The sequence below is a fragment of the Lygodium microphyllum genome, chromosome 12 (assembly GCF_053477565.2).
Source record: "Lygodium microphyllum isolate KBCC chromosome 12, Lygodium_microphyllum_v1.1.10, whole genome shotgun sequence".
Lineage (NCBI taxonomy): Eukaryota > Viridiplantae > Streptophyta > Polypodiopsida > Schizaeales > Lygodiaceae > Lygodium > Lygodium microphyllum.
In genome coordinates this window covers 25,923,731-25,939,082 of record NC_141146.1, presented here as the reverse complement: position 1 = coordinate 25,939,082, position 15,352 = coordinate 25,923,731, and the positions used below count along the sequence as shown (strand labels likewise).

At 46.8% G+C, this 15,352-nt stretch overlaps 1 protein-coding gene and 1 pseudogene across 3 annotated transcripts in view; one reads left to right on the top strand and one right to left on the bottom strand.

The window, feature by feature from the left end:
* The window catches only part of LOC148027557 (protection of telomeres protein 1a-like), a 187,800-nt gene that overhangs the window by 116,444 nt on the left and 56,004 nt on the right, over positions 1 to 15,352 (bottom strand). The gene's annotated exons all lie outside the window — the stretch shown is intronic.
* On the top strand, positions 13,783 to 15,316 carry LOC148027558 (uncharacterized; annotated as a pseudogene).

Genomic DNA, 15,352 nt, shown 5'->3' with positions numbered 1-15,352 from the left:
CTTTTAACAGTGGCCAATAAACAACCGGACAGTTTTCCACTTCAACCCACACAGGGCATTCACATTGCAGCAGACGCTGAAAATCCGCCATGGGGCGCCATGGCACCACATGGACCAGACGGCGATCAACGAACAATGGCAGTTTAGACAGGAGAGCAGCACGGTGTGTCTCTGATTTCAACAGCACCTCAAAAAAACCCTGGGGGCCAACAAAAATCTCTTCAACACATTCCCCTTGTAGCAGACTGTGCAGCCACTGGCGAATACGTGAAAGCAGCGGGATCCTACCAGTGAAAAAAAGTATCACACCACGTTCATAGAACACTGAAAAGGAGCGCAAGACCTGCTTCAGATCCACAGTGGCTTCCAGAACATCTTCCGTTGTGCAGAGTCCGAAAAGACTTCCTGATTATGTTGAACATAATCGCCCAGCAAAGTGTTGGCAAACTCCAGCAGGTGCTCCCAATCAACCTCCTGGGAGTCCATAGAATCAGAAGCAACCTGATTATGTTGAACCCAATCAACTTCCAGAACATCTTCCGTTGTGCAGAGTCCGAAAAGACTTCCTGATTATGTTGAACATAATCGCCCAGCAAAGTGTTGGCAAACTCCAGCAGGTGCTCCAAATCAACCTCCTCGGAGTCCACAGAATCAGAAGCAACCTGCGCATAGGAACGATCTCGGTGATCCATTATCCCTGCCGAAGTATGCTTGGTGCGTTTGCCCCGTTGGCTGGAGGTCAGGAGCAGGGGGCATCTCCTCTGTGCACGGAACCATGTCCTCTAGTTCCTCGGTGTCAGAATCCGGACCAAGAGCTGCCACCGTTTGGTCTATGAAAGCCAGATCCAGGCCAGCCATATTGTATCAGTACGTATGTCGGTCAGAGGCCGAGTGAAAAAGTCGCGGGGGGCAGAGACACGCAGGCCTCTCTCTCTCTCTCTCTCTCTCTCTCTCTCTCTCTCTCTCTCTCTCTCTCTCTCTCTCTCTCTCTCTCTCTCTCTCTCTCTCTCTCTCTCTCTCTCTCTCTCTCTCTCTCTCTCTCTCTCTCTCTCTCTCTCTCTCTCTCTCTCTCTCTCTCTCTCTCTCTCTCTCTCTCTCTCTCTCTCTCTCTCTCTCTCTCTCTCTCTCTCTCTCTCTCTCTCTCTCTCTCTCTCTCTCTCTCTCTCTCTCTCTCTCTCTCTCTCTCTCTCTCTCTCTCTCTCTCTCTCTCTCTCTCTCTCTCTCTCTCTCTCTCTCTCTCTCTCTCTCTCTCTCGTAAAAGGTAATTGTATTAATTAAGAAAAAAAGATACAAGCTTACATGATTACAAGATACACGAGGGCCCTAAGCCAACGTGTGTAAAATACCAGTACTAAGCCACGAAAAAGTTACACAAGTCATGGCAAGGACCCAGCGGAAATTGCCATATGCCAGGGAACCAAGTCCTCCCGAGGGAGCAAGTCCGAGTGCCGAATGAGATCTATCTGCCAATGCAAGAGACCTTTAAGGCGGGCAATGTGTCTCTGTACATTAGAGGCCGAATCAAAAAGAAAGGCATTCCGCGTGGTCCAAATGTGCCAGCAACCCCAGTATCTGAAAAAGTGAAATAAGATCTTCATATGCAACTGTGGCGGTGTAGGGTATTTTGGGCGCACAAAAACCCAATCGAAAGGGGTTAGTGAGAACCCCACCACTGCGCACCAAACCTGTGACAAGAGCGACCAGATATTCTTGGCAAGCGGGCAGGAAATAAATCGATACCGCGCCGATCCCACAGCAGTGGTACAAAAGAAACAATTTCCGTTCGAGATTCTACGCTTGGAAAGGGCCGAGGCAAGAGGAAGACCACCAATCATCACCCACCAAAGAAAGACCTTGCATTTGAAAGGTGTCTTATTCAACCAGCCCTCCATCACAGTTGCCTTCCACCATGACTGAGATTTCCGCAATCCCCATACAGTATTAGCTTTCACACCCAGCCATTGATGATCTTTAATGAGAAGATGATACACCTTATTAGCAGAGGCCTTTTCCAGACTCAACCGGCCTGCAAGGTCCCAGTCCTGCAAAGGACGAGGGCAGGAAAGGGTTGCCTGCCCCGAAGCACCGACAAAAGCTGTTCCCATAAATCACGGTATCCGTGCGGGATTCTGAAAAGTCTCCTGGCAGTACGAAACGATGCGAAGACATTACGAGTGGCAAGGGTGGCATCCGCAACTGAAGTCACACCCAAACGGGCCATGTGGTTAAATCTTGGTCTGAGCTCATATTTGTCTTCCCACGAAAGTAATCTCGAGACTGCCAACAATTTCAATTGAAAGGAGTTAGTATGCAAGCGGTCCCCCACTGGATGCCAACGCACCTTTTGGAGCATCACCTTCCAGGAGCCGACCAAACGCAGTAACAGAGAGGAGGAGGGACTGGAAAACCAAGAGCCTGCATTAAGGACATGCCACCAAGAGCACCGAAGTCGAATTACCATGGCGAAGCCCGCTGTCCTCAAGAAAATAACGGGCTATAATGGTCCACGGGTGATGATCCACACACACAGCGCGAAAAAGAGACCAACGAAGAGCCAGCATATGAGCTTCAGCATCCAAAATAGCTCCACCACCCAAGCGTTTGTAGGTACATGTATGTGACCGTGAAATCCACGAAATACCTACGTGCAATGAATCCTTCTTCCATAACATGAAACGAATGGGGCGAGTAAGAGCCTTCAAAGTAGTAGGAGTCCATGGCAGAAATGGCAAGAAATATGTGACCATTGGCAGCATAATTGTCTGAGACACTTTGAGGCGGACATGAAATGGCCACGCTTGCGTCTTCCAATACATAAACTTCGCTACCAGTTTTTGTAAAATCCAGTCCAGTAGCTCCTTTGGCCGCACATCCACCCCTAATGGGTATCCAAGATGCCTGACAATGGATCCACAGGAAACAACCTGGCCCTACCAACCCAATGACTATAAATCAGACTCCGTGCAACTGAGTATGGCTAATTTGAAGGCATTGATGCGAAGACCAGAAGCATGACCAAAGAGCGTCCAAACATCTAATGCCTTGCGAATGTTGTCCTTGTCCGCACGCAAAATCATAAAGCTATCATCAGCCAGAGATTGGCTAATGAAGTGCTGTCCCAAAGGAAGAGACAATCCGGCCAACTGAGCAGAAGCTGCCATTGAAGATAACATTGAAAGAACCGGGTGAGTCGCCAGGGCAAAGAAGAGAGGACTCAAAGGGCAACCCTGTCTGACCGAGCGTACAAGGACAAATGGCTCTGTAACCCCACCATTGAGCATAACGCGCGAAGAAGCCTCAACACTAATGGTGTAGATCAATTGGGACATCCGAGTACCAAAACCCATAGCAGACATCAGTTCTGCAATGAAAGACCAGTCTAAATAGTCAAAAGCCTTTTCCAGATCCAATTGAATCAATACCACTTCCTGATTGGAGTGCCTCGCATAGTCTAGCCATTTGCACATTTAAGATATTATGCAGAATGTTGCGGCCCTTAATGAAACCATATTGAAGAGGATGCACAATAGCTGGAAGGTGCTTGTGAAGCCGATTCGCCAACACTTTGGAAAAGATTTTGTACATCGAACCCATCAAAGAAATTGGTCTCCAGTGTTGCAACATTGATGGTGAAGGAACCTTTGGAAGCAGTTTGATAAGGCCTTCTTTCCATGAGGAAGGCATGACCCCTGTTTCCCAAACCTGCTGAAACATAGCCGCCAATGGCTTCACCAGCTGGGTGGCCGACCTCTCAAAGAATTCATTGGTGAGACCATCCCAACCAGGACTCTTATCCTTAGGCAGGTGTAACAAAACATCCATAACCTCCTCTTCACAAATATCTGCCTCCAAAGTAGCTTGCATATCAAGTGGAACCTGCTGACGGACCAGATCATAGAAGACCGAGCGTGCATACGTAACTTGGTTAGAAGGCGACAGAGAGAAACCAAGAAGATCCAGAAAATAATTTCTGCACATATTGACAATGGTCTGCGGATTAGTGACCATGCAACCTTCTGAATCCTGGAGTCTAGTCATATTTTCTCGAGCAGGAGAAGCATGCAAGGCGCGAAAGAACTTATGAGTCTGACAAGCACTATCTTGCAAAGTGTCAGTCAAGTTGTGCAGTTTGGCCTGCTGATAAGATTTCAACTGAAATACTTGAATAAGATCAGGCAAACGCATCGCCAGTGGCAGCAGAAATTCATCATCTAGGGTGTCCACCAGCAGCGAACGAAACAAGGCCAGTAAGTCCTCCGTTGCGTGTCAACGCCGCCGACAAATAGAGGCATGATGGATCCCATACTGCCGAGCAACCCGCTGCACATCAGAGAGCAGCCATGCAAAGAAAGCCAACGCCTCAGAGGCGAAGTCCAATAAAAACCTCTAGGTGCAATAGGTTGTGTAAGCATCTCAAGTTGGAGAGGGAAATGGTCCGACAATCTCTCTCTCTCTCTCTCTCTCTCTCTCTCTCTCTCTCTCTCTCTCTCTCTCTCTCTCTCTCTCTCTCCGTCCGTAAAAGGTCATTGTATTAATTACGAAAAAAAAGATACAACTCTCTCTCTCTCTCTCTCTCTCTCTCTCTCTCTCTCTCTCTCTCTCTCTCTCTCTCTCTCTCTCTCTCTCTCTCTCTCTCTCTCTCTCTCTCTCTCTCTCTCTCTCTCTCTCTCTCTCTCTCTCTCTCTCTCTCTCTCTCTCTCTCTCTCTCTCTCTCTCCGTAAAAGGTCATTGTATTAATTACGAAAAAAAAGGTACAAGTTTACATGATTACAAGATACACGATGGCTCTAAGCCATCGTGTGTAAAATCTCAGTACTAAACAACAAAAGTGTTACAAAAGTCATGGCAAAGACGCAAAGTAAATTGCGATATGCCAGGGAAGTAAGTCCTCCTGAGAGAGTAAGTCAGAGTGCCGAATGAGATCTATCTGCCAAAGCAAGAGACCTTTAAGCCTCGCAATATGTCCCGGAACATTAGAGGCTGAATCAAAAAGAAAGGCATTCTGACTGGTCCAATTGTGCCCGCATCCCCAGTATCTAAGAAAGTGAAACAAGATCTTCATATGCGACTGTGCCCGTGTGGGGTATTTTGGCCGTATAAAAACCCAATCAAAAGGGCTTAGCGAGAAACCAACCACTGCTCGCCAAACCGCTGACAAGAGCGACCAGATATTCTTAGTGAGAGAGCAAGAAATAAATCGATGATGGGCCAATTCCACAGTAGTGGTGCAAAAGAAACAATTGCCGTTAGAGATTCGACGCTTGGAAAGGGCTGAAGCAAGAGGAAAACCACCAATCATCACCCTCCAAAGAAAGACCTTGCATTTGAAAGGTGTCTTGCTCAACCAGCCCTCCATCACAGTTGCCTTCCACCATGACTGAGATTTCAGCAATCCCCATACAGTATTAGCTTTACTAACTAGCCATTGATGATCTTTAACCAGAAGATGATACACTTGGTTAGCTGAGGCCTTTACCAAATTCAACCGACCTGCAAGGTCCTAGTCCTGCCAAGGACGATCCAAAGCAAGGGCAGGAAAGGTTGCTTGCTCTGGGGCACTAACAAAAGATGTTCCCATAAATCACGGTATCCACGAGGGATTCTGAAAAGCCTCCTAGGTGTACGAAACGATATCAAGACATTACGACTAGCAAGGGTGGCATCTGCAACTGAAGTCAAGCCCAAACGGGCCATGCGGTTAAATTTTGGTCTGAGCTCATATTTGTCTTTCCATGAAAGTAATCGCGAGGCTGCCAACAATTCCAGTTGAAAAGAGTTAGTATGTAAGCGGTCCTCCGCTGGATGCCAACGCACCTTCTGGAGAACCAATTGGCAGGAGCCGACCAAATGAACAAGTAGGGATGAGAAAGGACTCGAAAACCGAGAGTCTGCATTAAGAACATGCCACCAGGAGCTTCGAATTTGTGTATTACCATGCAGAAGCCCGCAGTCCTCAAGAAAATAACGGGCTATAACGGCCCACGGGTGATGCTCGACACACATGGCACGAAAAAGAGACCAACGAAGTGCCAGCATATGAGTTTCGGCATCCAAGATAGCCCCACCACCCAGGCGTTTGGGGGTACATGTATGCGACCACGAAATCCACGAAATACCTGCATGCAATGAATCCTTCTTCCATAACATGAAACGAATGTGCTGAGTAAGAGCATTCAAAGTAGTAGTAGTCCAAGGCAGCAATGGCAAGAAATATGTGAGCATTGGCAACATAATTTTCTGAGCCACTTTGAGGCGAACATGGAAGAGCCAAGCGTGCGACTTCCAATACAGAAACTTAGCTGCCAGTTTCTGTGAAATCCACTCTAGTAGTTGCTTTGGCCGAATATCAACACCCAAAGGGTACCCAAGATACCTGACAATGCAAACCACGGGGAACCACCTGTCCCTGCCAGCCCAATGGCTGTAAATCGGACTCCGTGCAACTGAGAATGGCTGATTTGAAAGCATTGATATGAAGACCAGAAGCATGAGCAAAGAGCGTCCAAACATCTAATGCTTTGCGAAGATTGTCCTTGTCCGCACGCAAAATCATAAAGCTGTCATCAACCAAAGATTGACTAATGAAGTGCTGTCCAAAAGAAAGAGACAATCCAACCGAGTAGAAGCTACCATAGAAGATAACATCGAAAGAACCGGATGAGTTGCAAGGGCAAAGAAGAGAGGACTCAAAGGGCAACCCTGTCTCACATAGCGTGCAAGGACAAATGGCTCGATAATACCACCATTTAGCATAACTCGCGAAGAAGCCGCAGCACTAATGGTGTAGATCAAGCGGGACATCCGAGTACCAAAGCCCATAGTAAACATAAGTTCTGCAATGAAAGACCAGTCTAAATAATCAAAATTCTTTTCCAGATCCAATTGAATCAATACCACTTCCTGATTAGAGTGCCTTGCATAGTCAATAGCCATTTGCACATTTAAGATATTATGCAGAATGTTTCGGCCCTTAATGAAACCATATTGAAGAGGATACACAATGGCCGGAAGATGCTTGTGGAGCCGATTCGCCATCACTTTGGAAAAGATTTTATACATCGAACCCATCAAAGAAATTGGTCTCCAATGTTTCAACATTGACGGCGAAGGAACTTTTGGAAGCAGTTTGATAAGACCTTCTTTCCATGAGGAAGGCATGAACCCGGTTTCCCAAACCTACTGAAACATAGTCGTCAATGGTTTCACCAGTTAGGTAGCAGAAATCTCAAAGAATTCATTGGTGAGACCATCCCAACCGGGACTTTTATCCTTGGGCAGGCGTAACAAAACATCTATAACCTCCGCCTCACAAATATCTATCTCCAAAGTAGTTTGCATATCAAGTGGAACATGATTGCGGACCAGATCATAGAAAACTAAGCATGCATGAGTAACTCGGTCAAAAGGTGAAGGAGAAGAACCAAGAAAGTCTAGAAAATAATTCCTGCACATATTCACAATAGTCTGAGGATCAATGACCATTCGACCTTTTGGATCCTGGAGTCTAGTCATATTTTCTCGAACAGGACATGCATATAGAGCTCGAAAGAACTTATGAGTCTAACAAGCACTATCTTGCAAATTCTCAGTCAAATTTTGCAATTTGGCCTGCTGATAAGATTTCAAGTGAAACTCTTTAATAAGATCAGCGACACGCATCGCCACTGACAGCAGAAATGCATCATCTGGAGTGTGCACCAGTAGAGAACGAGCCAAATCTAGTAAGTCCTCCACTGCTTGTCGCCACCGCCGACAAAGAGAGGCATGATGGATCCCATACTGCCGAACAACCCGCTGCACATTAGAGAGCAATCGTTCAAAAGAAGCATTGCCCTCAGAGGCGAAGTCCAATAAAAATCTATCAATCAATTGCTGCATATAGCCCTGAAAGATTGAATGCTCCAAATAAGACGATTTGAAACGCAAAGGTAGTCTATCCAGAAATTGCTTAAAAGGTGCAATGGATTGTGGAAGTATCTCAAGCTGTAGAGAGAAATGGTCCGACAAGGTATATTGCTGCAACACTTTTATTTCCAGCATCTCAGGAAGAAAATCATCATCCTACATGATGTACATGCGGTCCAACCACGACCATGTGGTTGCATACTCCGCAGAATGGAAAGAAAACCCTGTAGAAGAAGGGTGTAGCCAAGACCAAAGATCTTGCTTAAGTACAGCAAGAGCAAACGCATTCCACACACGACTTTCCGGAGTGTCCATCAGCGAATGCTCTGATGTGGACTGTGAAGAATCAACACACATATTAAAATCCCCCATCAAAAAACCCCGTCCGCCAAGTGACAAGGAGGACTGCAAAGTATTCCAAAGATCCCGGCGGGATAAAGGGTCATTCGGAGCATAGAGGCCCAGCAACCATAAGATCACTCCTTCAAATAAAACTTCAATTACCACAAAACGGCCATGTACATCATTTTTAATAAGAACAGGCTGATATTTCTCATGTACAATCATAAGCACGCAAGAATAATGCATGGCATGTGTCCCTCCATAAAACAAGCGAAACCCATGGCAATCCACAACTTTTCCTGCTTCACCGTGACTCTTGTGCTCAATAGCACACAAGACATCCCACTAATTCTCATGCAATACAGTCCACATGGCATGTTGCTTATGGCGAGAACAAATGCCTCACACATTCCACGTGGCTATCTTCATGTGTATTCAAAAAGAAAATCAGGAACGAGGCACAGCTTGCCTCAACTTAACCTTTTCTGCTAGAATGTCAAGGACTCCCTCATCCAAAAAATCAGCTAACATGGCAAAAGAGTTTTGATGGCCAGCTTTAGAGGTAGACGGAATATCCACTGTCTTGGGGATGGAACGGGGATAACGACGATCCCATGGGGTAATCACATTACCTCTAGTATCAAAAGCAAACTTAGCAGGTGGGCCCTTTGGACTGTCCGTATATACTTTCCTAGTAGACTGATTACGGGGAGCAAAAGAAACCATAGTATGAGCAGTGTGCTCTGCAGACAACATTTCTTTCTTGCACATATAAGTGCGCATGGAATCTTGTGAATCATTAGGCCCAGTATCCGCTAGGCCAGCATCAAACCTTTTACCTTTTTTGGCACGTACATCTACCCAGTCATTGCCACGGGAATCCAAACCCGAAACATGTTGTTTACCTTTATCCAAAACTTTAGGTGGCTGGGTTGCATCCTGCGACGGAGCATCAAGCACCATATCTTCCATGGGCAGCACAACATGCTCAGCATCTGAAGTCAGTTGCTTCTCTGGGCATTCGGCCATAAAATGCCCCGATTTTCCACGCGAAAAGCAATGCCTTGCAAAGTTGCCCCATTTCAAACGAAAGTGCAAAGGATACATGCCAAAGCAATTAAGACGTAACCAAGCAGGCCTTTTCCTAGTAGTGTCCCATAACATACACAAACGGTTACGATTCATGGCCCTTAGGCTCGGGGGTACCAGAACAGTGCCCACAACGGCCATGGCATCCTTTAACAGTGGCCAATAGACAGCCAGACAATTTTCCACTTCAACCCGCACCGAGCATTCACGTTGAAGCAGGCGCTGAAAATCTACCATTGGGCGCCATGGCACAACATGGACCAAACGGCGATCAAAGAACAATGGCAGTTTACACAGGAGATCAGTACGATGCTTCTCAGATTTCAACAGCACCTCATAGAAGCCTCGGGGCCCAACAAAAATCTCCTCAACACACTCCCCTTGTAGTAGATTGTGCAGCCACTGGCGAATATGGGAAAGCACTGGAATCCTGCCAGTGAAGAAGAGTATAACAGCACAGTCATAAAACACCGAAAATGAGCGCAAGACATTTTTCGGGCCCACCGTGGCTTCTAGAACATCTTTAGTTTCAGAGTCAGAAAAAGCTTCATGATTATGTTGGACATAATCGGCAAGCAGAGTGTTGGCAAACTCCAGAAAAATGCTCCCAGTCAATATCCTGAGAATCCACAGAATCAGAGGCAACCTGAGCATAAGAACGTTCCTGATGATCCATTGTCTCTTCTGAAGTATGCTTGGAGCGTTTGCCCGCAGGCTGGACATCAAGACCAAGAGGCATGTCCTCTGTGCAAGGAACCATATCCTCCGGTTCCTCTGTATGAGAATCCGGACCAAGGGCTGCCACCGTTTGGTCGATAAAAGCCATATCAAGACCAGCCATGTTTCTCTCTTCTCTCTCTCTCTTTTTTTTTTCGTAAAAGGTAATTGTATTAATTACGAAAAAAAGGTACAAGATTACATGATTACATGATTACAAAATACACGAGGGCCCTAGGCCAACGTGTGTAAAATCCCAATACTAAGCCACGAAAAAGTTACACAAATCATGGCAAAGACCTAGAGAAAATTGCCATATGCCAGGGAAGCAAGTCCTCCTGAGGGAGCAAGTCCGCGTGCCGAATGAGATCTATCTACCAATGCAAGAGACCTTTAAGCCGGGCAATGTGTCTCTGTACATTAGAGGCCGAATCAAAAAGAAAGGCATTCCGTGTGGTCCAAATGTGCCAGCATCCCCAATATCTGAAAAAGTGGAATAAGATCTTCATATGCAACTGTGGCAGTGTGGGTTAGTTTGGGCGCACAAAAACCCAATCGAAAGGAGTTAGAGAGGACCCCACCACTGCACGCCAAACTTGTGACAAGAGTGACCAGATCTTCTTGGCGAGCGGGCAAGAAAGAAATCAATGTCAGGCCGATTCCACAGTAGTGGTACAGAAGAAACAATTGCCATTCAAGATTCTACGCTTGGAAAGGGCCGAGGCAAGAGGAAGACCACCAATCATCACCCGCCAAAGAAAGACCTTGCATTTGAAAGGTGTCTTATTCAACCAGCCCTCCATCATAGTTGCCTTCCACCATGACTGAGATTTCCGCAATCCCCATACATGATTCGCTTTCACACCCAGCCATTGATGATCTTTAATGAGAAGATGATACACCTGATTAGCAGAGGCGTTTTCTAGACTCAATCGGCCTGCAAGGTCCCAGTCCTGCCAAGGACGATCCACAGCCAGGGCAGGAAAGGGTTGCCTACCCCAACGCACCGACAAAAGCTGTTCCCATAAATCACGGTATCCGCGCGGGATCCTGAAAAGTCTCCTGGCAGTACGAAACGATACAAAGACATTGTGAGTGGCAAGGGTAACATCCACAACTGAAGTCATACCCAAACGGGCCATGTGGTTAAATCTTGGTCTGAGCTCATGTTTGTCTTCCCATGAAAGTAATCTCGAGACTGCCAACAATTCCAGTTGAAAGGAGTTAGTATGCAAGCGGTCCCCCACTGGATGCCAACGCGCCTTTTGGAGCACCACTTTCCAGGAGCCGACCAAATGCAGTAACAGAGAGGAAGAGGGACTGGAAAATCAAGAGTCTGCATTAAGGACATGCCACCAAGAGCCCCGAAGTCGTGTATTACCATGGCGTACCCCGCTGTCCTCAAGAAAATAAGGGGCTATAATGGTCCACCGGTGATGATCCACACACATGGCACGAAAAAGAGACCAACGAAGAGCCAGCATATGAGTTTCAGCATCCAAAATAGCTCCACCACCCATGCGTTTAGGGGTACATGTATGTGACCATGAAATCCACGAAATACCTGCTTCCAATGAGTCCTTCTTCCATAACATGAAACGAATGGGGCGAGCGAGAGCCTTCAAAGTAGTAGGAGTCCACGGCAGCAATGGCAAGAAATATGTGACCATTGGCAGCATAATTGTTTGAGCCACTTTGACGCGGACATGGAATGGCCACGCTTGCGTCTTCCAATACATAAACTTCGCTGCCAGTTTTTGTAAAATCCAGTTCAGTAGCTCCTTTGGCCGCACATCCACCCCTAATGGATATCCAAGATGCCTGACAATGGATCCACAGGAAACAACCTGGCCCTGCCAACCCAATGACTATAAATCAAACTCCGTGCAACTGAGTATGGCTGATTTGAAGGCATTGATGCGAAGACCAGAAGCATGACCAAAGAGCGTCCAAACATCTAATGCCTTGTGAATGTTGTCCTTGTCCACACGCAAAATCATAAAGCTATCATCAGCTAGAGATTGGCTAATGAAGTGATGTCCCAAAGGAAGAGACAAAATGGCCAGCTGAGCAGAAGCTGCCATTGAAGATAACATTGAAAGAACCGGGTGAGTCGCCAAGGCAAAGAAGAGAGGACTCAAAGGGCAACCCTGTGTGACCGAGCGTGCAAGGACAAATGGCTCTGTAACCCCACCATTGAGCATAACTCGTGAAGAAGCCGCAGCACTAATGGTGTAGATCAATCGGGACATCCGAGTACCAAAACCCATAGCAAACATGAGTTCTGCAATGAAAGACCAGTCTAAATAGTCAAAAGCCTTTTCCAAATCCAATTGAATCAATACCACTTCCTGACTGGAGTGCCTCGCATAGTCAATAGCCATTTGCACATTTAAGATATTATGCAAAATGTTGCGGCCCTTAATGAAACCATATTGGAGAGGATGCACAATAGCTGGAAGGTGCTTGTGAAGCCGATTCGCCAACACTTTGAAGAAGATTTTATACATCAAACCCATCAAAGAAATTGGTCTCCAGTGTTGCAACATTGACGGCGAAGGGGCCTTTGGAAGCAGTTTGATAAGGCCTTCTTTCCATGAGGAAGGCATGACCCCTGTTTCCCAAACCTGCTAAAACATAGCCGCCAATGGCTTCACCAGTTGGGTGGCCGAGTTCTCAAAGAATTCATTGGTGAGACCATCCCAACCAGGACTTTTATCCTTAGGCAGGTGTAACAAAACATCCATAACCTCCTCGCAAATATCTGCCTCCAAAGTAGCTTGCATATCAAGTGGAACCTGCTGGCGGACCAGATCATAGAAGACCGAGCGTGCATGCGTAACCTGGCTAGAAGGCGACGGAGAGGAACCAAGAAGATCCATAAAATAATTTCTGCATATATTGACAATGGTCTGCGGATCAGTGACCATGCGACCTTCTGAATCCTGGTCCAGTAGTCAACGAACAGGCGAACAGGCGACGGCGCAGGTCCAGTAGTCAACGGGGATGGGGGCGCAAACAGTCAACAGGTAGGTCAACAAAACGAGATGTTGAAGGCAGGGCTCGATGTCGACGTCAGGGGCAGGACGAAACCCACGCTGGTCTGAGGGAGATCTCCCACAGCGCATAGGGCAAGAAGCACGTCACCAGGTCAAGGGAGAGCCACGTCCGCCATCGCTTCTCTCTCTCTCTCTCTCTCTCTCTCTCTCTCTCTCTCTCTCTCTCTACACATGATATGGTGAGAAGAGCAATCGAGCATCAACAGCATGGACGATTGATGGACCACACAGGCACACAAGATGAGCACTTCATTTATGCAGTGGACATTTTGGCTCCTCTCCTTGCCTTTTTGTTCAATAGGGCTCTAGCAGAGGGCTTTCCAAAGGAGTAAACCATGCATACCATCGCGCCCATGCACAAGTCTCGACACTCCCTAGATCCAAGTAACTACAATACCATCATGGTGGGCCACACATTCGTAAAGATATATGGAGCAATACTAGAGGCAGAACTCAGTGCATATGCACAGAGAGAAAGACTGTGAGCAATAGGACAAGCTAGTTTCCAACAAGGGTTCTCTACACTCAACCACATCTTCACCTTGAGGAGTATGATTGAGCACGTGAAAAGAGGCTTTATTGCTGCTTTGTGGATTTCCGAAAAGCCTTTGGTATAGTTCCATTAGATAGACTACTACAGAGGCTGCAAACACTAGGGATCCCATCAAACATGATTGCGGGCATCTATGCACCATATGAGAGGGTGGTGAGCCAAGTGAGATGCCCACGAGGACTTTCAGACATGATCTCCAGCACCATTGGAGTAAAGCAAGGGTGTCCTCTCTCCCCCACACTCTTTGGTCTCTACATCGACAAGATAGATCACATCACACGAGACGGCGGCAATGGCGTGGAGATAGCAGGTATACTTGTCTCCAATATGCTTTATGCTCACGACATTGTTCTGGTTTCTAAATCACACGAAGGTCTACAGCAACATCTCCACGCTCTTCAGACTTCTACACACAACGCGGATTGACGATTAACCTTGGGAAAACCAAGATCTTGATCTTCCATACATCAACCCCAATGAGGAGGAGATCAATCTTCACTCCAAGCGCCAAACAGGTGGAGGTTCTCGACTCATATGTCTACTTAGGGATCACTAAATCTACCAAGAGATTCACCATGGCACAAGCAACCAGAGACCGACTGGCACGAGGATACGCAGCATTGGCCATGATGGAGAGACAGTGCCACCAGAAACTTCCACAAACCTCGCACATGGAGATGGCTATTTGACACACTAGTCACACTAGCCATGATGTATGGTGCACCTATTTGAACCCCTAGCCTAGCTACATACCTATGGAGACAAATCGAGCAGCCACAAATCATTATGCTCCCAAAGATGATCCGCAACAAACCATCAGTACCACATGAGATTATTAGAGCCAAGTTCGTTGTGCCCACCATGATGATGGAGGCTCTCTTTCAGACCATCACATTCGTACACAAAGTATGTGACATGCATCTAGATAAACTACCTAGGAGGGCCTTTGAGGCCACTAGGCAACTAGCTCAAGCATGATAGGAAACTTCATGGTATGCACATGTCAAGCAGTGGCTTACAGGATATGGGATCAACATGGACCATCTCTGCCCCTTTCAGTATAATCATAACTCCCCTTTCATACACCTCTCCCACACAAAGAGAAACTTGGTCACGCAACAAGACCTCTACAAGTTGTACATAATACAACACACGTGGCTATCACCCAAGCAACCCCTCCCCTCGAAGATGTATTACTACAAAGACCACTTCATGAAGAGTAACATGGATGGCTTCATTGAGAGACTTGGATACCTAGATGTATGCATGCCACATGAGAGGCAGGTAGCCATTGACGAGCTTAGGGTATCCTCTCACTAGCTCGAGACCAAGAAGCCCACATCCCAGGAGTGAGCGGATTTGCAAATTATGTCAGGAGGAGGTAGAGAGCTAGGAGCACTACGTCTACAAATGCAAAGCCTATAGCACAATCCGAGCTAGATACCCCACGTTGTTTAGGGGAGATACCTTGCTCAGACTAGTCATGAAGTCCCCACACCAACGCCACTTGGGCCACTTGGGCCAGTTCCTGGTCGAGATTCAAAGGCTCCACACATCACTACTACAAGCTGGCACTACACAAAGACAGGGCTGTCAGTCATATCTTACCAGTTTCTTCGAGACAATGACCACCCATATTGCACCCACATAGGGAGGGGTGAGTCCAAAGAGCTGAGAAGATCAAAGC